Raw genomic sequence first — 10,292 nt, forward strand, 5'->3', positions numbered from 1 at the left:
TGTGCCTTAAAATAGGCTTTCAAAGTTATTTGAATAGAGTTTTACTGGGATCTGATAGTATCTTCTTTCTGCAGGAGACAAATTAGTTTAGAGCCTGTATCTTGGCTTATATAGTAATTACTTTTTAATCAGTTAGAAGTTGACAATTTACTACACTTTCTTACTTACATTATCTGGTTTTGGAGTCAGTAATAGCAACAAGATACCTTGATCCGGAAAATCCTGGTATTTACAGTTGAGGTAATAGCAAAATAAGATAGTCCTTATCTGATAAAAATACATGCAAAGCAGCATTTTTGTCTTACACAGTAGAAAAATAAGAAAGAGCTTAGTTCCCTTCTCTTTGTTCCCATAGCTTTAGAACTGTTTACCTACACACAATATAAAGCAGATTAGTTTCTGATTACATAGAAGGTGATTCATGCTATTTGGGGGATTACATTATATTTTTAGGATTATATCATATTACAATATGTTTTTATTGTGAACATTTGTACAGGAACATTATGGAATAATGAATGACTATATCCTAAAAAAATACAATACACATTGACTTAATTCCTTGAAAATGCTTTATAATAAGTATTTCTTACGATTTATATGTCATTGAACTCCTAACTCTGTCTGTCTTTCTCTCTGCTTTTTAGGTTTTAACGTCCAGGGAATCTGTCTGGCATTTTACACTTTATACACAATTCTTCCTTCTCAGACGCTGTCCTCTCTGGGCATCTGTGACAATACAGCTTTTGGATCTCTTACCTTTCTGAGTCATCTTTCTCAGTTTCTTATTTATTTATCTGCTTGTTTGATTTTTAAAATTTTTATGCTCTTTGTTCATTGTTTGTTTGTTTGTTATACTCTTTTGTACTTTATACTCTTTTGTTTGTTTGTTTATACTCTTTCTTATCCTGATCTTTAGATATTTTTTACTCTAAAGGCTTTTGCATTCAGGTGACATCTTTAATTTTTTTTTTTTTTAAACTCACCAGTACAGTATTCCTTAACTCTGACTTTGCATTACAATCACTTGGGGAGATTTTACAAAACAGGATTGCCTGCCCCCCACCACAGAGATGTTGCTTCAGAATTTCTCGGGTAGATCCTGGGTGTTTTTATTTTTTTAAAAGCTCCGTAGGTAATTTTAAAGTATAGCCAGATTTGAGAACCAGTGCTATGTACATTCTCCCGGAGTGATCTCATCCACTCATAAAGCTTCAACTACCTGCTCTACACAGAAGATTTATAAATATATATCAGCAGCTCTAGCTTCTCTCCTGAGCCACAGGCTTGTTATAGATAATTGCTCAGTTTGCATTCCTTCTTTTCTTCATTCCCTGAATGTTTTTGAGTGCTACCAAGTGCTAGGTGCTCAGCTATACATAGGGATTCAGAAATGAGCTAGATATTGTTACTGCCTTCAGGGAATTTAAGTAATATATGAAATAAAGACAAATAAATAGACAACTAAGTAAGTGTTGTCATAGCCACTACAAAGGAAAGACGAGAACGTAGGATATACACCCAGATTGGGCAGACTTGTAGAACTCGGGGGACTTTTGTCTCAGGTATGTACAGAAGATAAAGTATGTCTTGAAATATGGAAATATATTTTCTAGGTGTAAAAGATGGTGATATGGGGAGAGAGAGGATTATTCACAGAAATAGGGACAAAGAAAACGGGGATATATCTGGGGAAGTACACATACACCTTTCTGTGGCAGAACTGTCTCCTCTTCATGATTTCCCAGTAAAATAGTTCTGCTAATTTTATAACTAAACTTCATAGAACAATTATATCTATCAGTTAAAGGGTCTTAGTGAAAACTCATATAAGAAAAATGTATATTTATGAACTCAAAAGCAAAATAATATGTGGGAAGTTGCCAGTTATATTCTAAAACATAATTGGTAGAATGTTAGATATCTATTCATGTGTAGATATTTTAAAAACCACATTGAATATAAACGGGGAACACACATCTTCACTGCTTCTAGTCCTGAGAAAGGCAATTACACTCCCATATGTAGTCTGTGATATTCTCTGTCACTGTGTACTGTCATTTTCTTGAATATTTCAACTGTTTCTTTCATATTTAGCTTTTGTTTTTGCCTAGAGTTATATAATAAGTCACAAAAGTTTTTAAAAAGTTGAAATAAAATTCAAACAGAAGGTAGCAAGGAGCATGACAAAAGGGATTAAGACAGAAACACTACAGCACCATACAAAGAAAATCAGTAACAGGAATATGAACATAACTGCATTTTGCAATTCTCTTATGCTAGAGCATCAACCATGTGCCCTGATGATTTACCAACCTTTTTTGTGATAGAGTTCTTTCAGGTGCACCAAAATGATGGAGACTATCAGATCCTCTGAATCTGATAATTGGTCTAAAATACTCCCTTCATCACTAAACTATTCAGCATCATAAACTTTCTTTTACAAAATTTTGGGGTTATAATTCATGTATCATGCAATTAACCCACTTATGGTATACAATTCAATCATTTTTATTATATTCACAAAGTTGTGCAACCATTAGTCACCATAAGTTTAGAACATTTTCACTACCTCAAAAAGAAAACCCACACTACTTAGCCCCCAGCTCCTAAGCCCTCATCTCCCCAGCCCTAGGCAATAACAGATTTACTTTTTGTCTCTGTAGGTTTGCGTGTGTGTGTGTGTGTATGTGTGTGTGTATTTCATATAAATGGAATCATACACTCTGTGGTTCTTTATGACTGGCTTCTTTCACTTTAGCTTGTTTTTAAGGTTCACCCATGTTGTAGCATACATCTGTATTCATTCCTTTTTTTACATCAAAAATTTGGTTTATTTTTAGTGGTCTCATAACTATTTTAGTAAAGTTGATTTCCTTTGGAATCCAATGAATTTAGCTATTTTATTGTGGTAAAATACATATAAGATGTACCATTTAACCCATTTTAAAGTGTACAATTCAGTGGCCTAAGTATATTCACAATGTTGTGCAACCATCACCACTATCTTGTACCAGAACTTTTTTGTCACCCCAAATGAAAACCCATTAAGTAGCCACTCCCATCTCCTTCCCTACAGTCTCTGGCAATCACCCATCTGCTTCTGTCTCTATGTATTTGGCTATTCTGGGTATTTCATATAAATGGAATCATTATAATATGTGACCTTTTGTCTCTGACGTCTTTCATTAATTTAATTTAATGTTTAATGATGTTATTCTGAGCAGGGACCTGTGACACCATAGTGAACTGTAACTTGTAAATGGACAAAAGAAGATTTACAGCAAACTTCTCATTGCACAAACTGGCTTTTAGCAAGAGAAAAAAAATGCCTATTGAGTTTGTGTTATGTGCTAGTAGCGAGGTCTAAGTACTTTGCAAGTATTTTTCCATCTTTATTGAGCTATAATTGACAAATAAAAATTGTATATGCTTAAGGTGTAAGACTTGATGTTTTGATATACGTATACCTTGTGAAATAATCCCCACAATCAAGCTAATTAACATGTCCATTACCTCACATAGTGACCATTCCTTTCTGTGTGTATGTGATCTACACATTTAGCAAATTTCAAGTATACAATTACAGTATTGTTAGCCATATTCATACTGCTCTACATTAGATCTCCAGAATTTATTCATATTGCATAATGGAAACTTTGTATCCTTTGATCATCTCTCCCCATTTCCCCTTATCCCCAGGCCCTGGTAACCACCATTCTACTATATGCTTCTATGAATTTGACTATTTTAGATTCCTCTTATAACAGAGATCATACAATATTTGTCTTTCTGTGTCTGATTTATTTCACTTAGCATAATGTCTTCTAGTTTCATCCATGTTGTCACAAAGTTCAGGATTTCCTTTATTTTTAAAGCTGAATATTATTCCATGTCTGTATAATATCTCATGTATGGATATACAATGTTTATTCATTCATCAGTTGATGGACATTGGTGCTATTTCCACCTTTTGGCTATTAGGAGTAATACTGTTATAAACCTATGTACCTGTGGTCAACTGATTTTTAATGAGGGTGCCAAGACCATTCAACGGGAAAAGAATAGTCTTTCCAACAAATAGTCATGAGGCAACTGGATATCCATATTCAAAACAATGAATTTGGACCCGTACTTAACACAATATATAAAAGTTAACTCAAAATGAATCAAAGACCTAAATATAACAGCTGAAACTAGAAAACTCTTGGGAGGAAAAATAGGTGTAAGTCTTATGACTTTGGATTAGACAAGCACTTCTTAATTATGACATCCAAAGTATAAGCAACAAAAGAAAACACAGATAAGTTGAACTTCACTGAAATTAAAAACTTTTGGCTCAAAGGGAACCATCAAAAAAGTGAAAAGGTAACCCTCAGAAGGGGAGGCAATATTTACACATCATATAATTGATAATGGGATATTACCAATTATAAATAAACAATTCTTATAACTCAAGTCAAAAGACAAAAACCCAATTTAAAAATGAGCAAAAGACTTAAATAGACATTTTTTCCAAGGAAGATACACACATAATTAACAAGTACTTGAAAAGATACTCAACATCATTAGTCATCAGGGAAGAGTTTTAAAACCACAATGAAATACCACTTTATACCCACTAGGAAGCTGATTTTTCTTAAAAAGGAAAAGGAAATTAACAAGTTTTAACAAAGATGTGGAGAAATTGGAATCCTAAATCCACTGCTGGTAGGAATGTAAAGTGGTATAGCCCCTGTGGAAAACATTTGATATTTCCTCAAAAAGTTGATAAAGTTACCATACAATCCAGCATTTCCACTTGTTGGAATTGCTACCAAGTACACGAAGAAAATTGAAGACATATGTCCATACAAAATCCAGTATCATAAACTTTCACAGCCAGTGACAAACTGTGTCTGCTTCAAGTCTCCCTCCTCAATGTTTTTCATGCTTAAATTTTCTTTCTCATTTGGGAGTAAAAGTTCTTTTTGTGGAATCACTTAACTTTTTTATTGAATATATTTAATGTATTTTGGTCTGACAAAAATTCATTTATTTGTGTTTTGGTTTTGCCTTGCTGTACTGTAAATGATAACATTTATGGCCTGACATACAAACAACATGTGTTATTGCATAAAAGTCAACACCTTGTTAACAAATATATTGAGTTTTAGCAATAAAATGGAGATATTTTAAGCATTGTGCATCCTAACACTATCAACTGTTATATGTTTTATTACACTTTTCAGAAATTGGTTAGCGATTTTAGCTTGATAACCAAATGTTGATTAATCTTTTCATTGGGAAATGGGGCCCTAATTGGCATTTTCGTACATTGCCTAATTTTAGGGAAAGGATTACTGATGCTATGTTAAAAAAGCAATGCCTTTATTTCATTGTGCCCAGAAGACAGAGCTTCAAGGTGCTGGCCTGTTGAAAAAAGATGTAGACAGGTTTTAGATCATAATGAATTGTATCTACCATGATAAAAAAAAAATATATATATATATGTATATATATATACATATATATATATATATATATATAAAGATGGCTTTGGAAAGTCTTTGAATGATCTTAGTGATATGAATTTGTTTGAACTTGGAAAATTTCTTCTACTGTCAGTGTTGAGACAAGAAGAAAGGGGCAATACTGGAGGTACTGGGAGTAGCTAAAAGACTGTAGTGGTAATCTGTACAAAAAATTCTGAGAAATTTTACAGAAGCAAAGAAAAGGAGGATAGGAAGTAGGTGACAGATTTTAGAAGTGTTAAGGAAGTAGACTCAAGTGTACAGGAGGCCAACAAAGGGTGAGCATAAAATATTCGTGTCCAAGCTGGGATAATTTTCAAAGTTAAAGTGGCCACTATTGTTAATTGCACTGTGTACGCATACATAGTCTGTGTGTTCTGAGGAAATCAGAGACCTATAGCCATCCTAATGATGTATCATGGAAAATAATAATAAGAGAAAACATTTCACAAGAGCATGTATGTGTCAGGCATCATGGTAAGTATATTCCATAGGTCCTATTATGTAATTCAAATACCTATCCCCTACTTATGCTCACTTTACAGATGATAAACACATCAGATAAGTTAAAAACTTTCCAAAAGTGACATCTGAACATCTGCTTTTCTGATTAGGAAGCATATTCCCTTAATTTTTGCATCATTGCCCTATTATTCTGAATTACTGATAAAGGAGTAACTCTTCCTCAAAATAACATGCCCAGACAAAATGAGTAATAATATCTTGACAGATGTAATTGGTCCTCATCATGAGGAGGGGGGGTAAGGCTCTTGTTACATTTTGGGGTAAGGGAGAAATTTATTTGGCACCACATGATCCATATGAGCTCTTCTTGGCTTCCACTTGCTCAGTTTTGATGGGAAATGGACAAGTGTAGCAACCCCAATTGGAAAAGAGCATCATGACAATGTGCTCAGATCCCTCATATCAGGCCACCAGGAAAATAACCGGAAGGCCCCTTCCCTAACACAGTCAATAGGAGAGACAAGTGAAGTGGACTTTCGCCATCTTACTCCAAAAGAAAACCCCTGGAGGAAACTTGGAAAAGTCAGTGAGACGAACAGCAGTGCCCACCACTGTAGCTGGTTTCAATTAAAGCCACAAATAACATTAATCATCTTCCTCCTGTATACCCAGTCCAGACTTCCCTCACCCTCAGTACCTCTTCTGGTCTTGAAACTGAGTGGGACCCTGTGGGGCTCCTGGGTACAAATCCTTTCCGTGTCCCCCATTTTTTGTTTTTGGCTGCACCACGCTGCATGAGGGATCTTAGTTCCCAAATCAGGGATCAAACCCGTGCCCCCTGCAGTGAAAACATTGTCTTAACCACTGGACTGCCAAGGAAGTCCCTGGTGTCCCCCATTTCTTGTTTGTAGGAAATAGGCTTTATTCACCCTCCTTGACCTTCCCTGAGTTCCAAAGGGCAGGTTCAAACAGTAGCTAATCAGGGAAGGGAGGGGATGCAGAAACTATGGGGGTGGGGGGGAATCAAGAAATAATAGTGCAGCCTTGGGACAGTATCCTGGTTCCTCCTCAAGGAATATACATAACAATATCTTTGAGTTCTTCAGCAGAAACTAAGGCGCCCACCCAGGTGGAGGATGGTAACTTCAGGCTGAGCACAGGATTCCTGGAACACCACCATGTTATATCACCACCAACCAGTCAGAAGAAAGTCACACACCCTGCAGCCCTCACCCTAGATTTTGTGTTCCTTTTCTGGGCCCGGTAGTGACCATCCTGTTGGACCTCCTGTTTGGCCCTTGTCTGTTTCAGCTGCTCACAAAGTTTATCTCGGACAGGCTCCAACATTTTCAGACTAAGTTGTTGTTACTACAAGGATGGAAGCCGACTTCAGACATGAAATACCTCAGTTTAGATAAGGTAGAGAGAGACTTCTACTGTCCTAGCCAGGATGGCACCCACTTCCAGGAGGAAGTAGTAACAGAAGAAAGAGACCTCCGCCCCAATTCCCAAGAAGTATCTTGAGTATGAAGTCTCTTGGTAGGGGGGAGTTGTTAGGGAACCATTGACTGAAAACACCTGCCCTGGCCAGCTTGCATGGATTATTTCACAACAGGAAGTCCCGTTAAGGAACATGAAACTGACCAGCTGCAGCCAACCAGAATTCGGGGGGGTGGGGGGGGGGGCAAAAGCAGGGAGGAGAAGCCAACCCATGTATGTCTTGCTGAAAACCATCTTGACAGAGAGATGCGTGCGCTGCCTGGAAAGGCCTTTAATTGGACCACATATAGGCACAGGCAAGATGATTGGCCAGAGACAACCCAAAAGACTAACCCCACCTCCATAAAACCCTGAGACTGTGAGGCACTTGGCAGAGCAGTCCTCCTGGGTTCCGTTTCCCTGCTACTCTCTGCTCCAGAGCTCTCTGCTTTGTCAGTATGTGTGTCTCCTCGGACAATTCATTTCCTAGTGTTAGATGAGAATCCACTCTCGGCCCTAGAAGTAGTCACCCTTCCCGTAACAACTGCAGATATAAAACCTAGACAGAATGCCCAGAGCAACTGTTTGAGGATTTGAAAAGTAAAAAGTAGCAGGGGAAGAAAAAACAGAACTCAGAACCTGAGGTAAGTGTACCTTTGTTTTTGTTTTACTTTGGTATGATCTAACCTGAGCTCAATGTTGTCTGAAGCACAGACATGTCCACCGGAGCACAGACAGGAAGAGAGCCAAAAAAAGCAAGCTAGTTTTGGCTCGAAGAGCATAGAAAACCCTCATTTTTCCATTCTTTCCTTTTCTCAATTCCCTCTCACCCTAGGCCCACAGCCATCCTGTGGTGGCAGTGGCAGCCCTGTCAGCAGGATTCCCAAGGAACCAAAATTCTTAAGGAGGGAATCTTCCTCTGATCAGTGGAACTGTAGCCCCAAGGGGTGAGGCAGGGGGCGTGAAACCCTGTTAGTGTTTTTCTTCTCTGCTCTCCTGCTGCTTGATCCCAAATGCAAATGCAGCAATGGAAAAGCATGGCAGTGGGGTAATAAGCTGCAAGTTTCTGACTGGAATAATGAAAAAGGGACCACTAGAAAACCAGAAAGTACTGGAGAGACTGTGGAGAGGGGGTTGTTCTGGGCAAGCAGACCCCATGAGCTGTGTATGTAGTCCTGCACTTACTCCTGTGCTGCACAGGCAGAGACCTGATCCTCGTTAGAATATCAAAGACTGGAGAACTGGACTAAGAGACCATCTGTTGGCCAGTGGTAGAGCTCATGTGGGAGAGACCCAAATAGTCCATCAAAGATTTTGAACACTGAGGTGACATTGGAACCACAGTCTGCAGAAGGTGGTTGGAATTGTGACCTGAAGAGACTTTGTATTTTAGAGGAAAGAGAAATTCTAGTTAGAAGATGAAACGGGTACTCAAATACACAAAGAACTAGATTAGACACAAGCCTGCGATAAGTATACAATTTGTTCAAATGGCAAACTGGATTAGGTGCCTGTTGATACCAAGCAGGGCCCTGTGGGGCTCCTGGGCACAAAGCCTTTCTGTGTCCTGCATTTATTTGATTACAGGAAACAGCCTTCACACAGCCTTCACTCAGCCTCCATGACCTTCCCGGAGTTCCAATGGTCAGATTCAAGCGGTTGCTAATTAGGGAACGCAGGGGATGCGAGACCCGGAAGAAACAAACAGTCAAGAGAAACAACAGTGCAGCCTTGGGGCAAGGTCCTGTTTTCCCTGGTTTCCCATACACAAAACAATATCTTTGAGCTGTTTTGCAGACACTGAAACCTCCTCCAGGCGGGAGAAGCTAACAATTAATTATGGTATGCTGCACACAAGCATGTAGACCCCAGACCAGTTGGAACCTGAAGGTTGATGATGCTGACTCCTGCCTACCTCACCACCAAACCATCAGAAGAATATCCATTAGCTGATCACGCCCTCTTTGAACCATTACTGTAAAACTTCTCACTATCCACTGCAAGTGGGGACACATAGTTTTTTGAGACAGAAATCTACTATGTCCCCCTTTGCCTGGCAAAGTAATAAAGCTATCCTTTTCTATTTCACCTAAAACTCTGTCTCCAAGATTTGATTTGGCACCAGTGTACAGAGAAGCTGAGCTTTCAGCATCACTGTCTTTGAACAGAAGAAGAGATTTATACTTACATCCACTGTCAAAAATAAGCCAGTAATTGTAGTGCTGTCAGAAAAGTGTTTAAAGGGAGTTCCCTGGTGGTCTAGTGGTTAGGACTTGGCACTTTCACTGCTGTGGGCTGGGTTTGATCCCTGGTTGGGAACTAAGATCCTGAAATGAAAGCCTAGTGGCACAGCAAAAAAAAAAAAAAAAAAAAAAAAAAAAAAGTGTTTAAGCAGTAACATAAGAAACATAAAAACAAAACATCACATCTGATCTGTTAATTTTTTCCAGATGTATATAATACAATTTTATTAAATACATTTAATAATTGAAATCCTAGAACATCAATGCATTTTAAAATTACAGGTCAGATTAACTGTACTAAACTCTTAATCCTAGAGGTTTGTGTTGCATACTTTCAAAGATTTAAAATTTTTTTAAAACAAATATATATTTTTAAAACAAATCTTTGTGAGTTATATTTTGCTTTTTAAGTGCAAGTAAATAGTTACTAAATATTGGTGCTCAATTTTCTTTTTTAAACTTTTTCTAAGAAAATATTAGAGGAAACACTAGATATTAATTGCAGAACTGAATGATTTCCCAAGGAGAATAGTTATTTATTCATGAATGATAAAACACAAATTATTTCTGGCACACTAAAATAGGGCTTACA

The sequence above is a fragment of the Phocoena phocoena genome, chromosome 1, assembly GCF_963924675.1.
Source record: "Phocoena phocoena chromosome 1, mPhoPho1.1, whole genome shotgun sequence".
Lineage (NCBI taxonomy): Eukaryota > Metazoa > Chordata > Mammalia > Artiodactyla > Phocoenidae > Phocoena > Phocoena phocoena.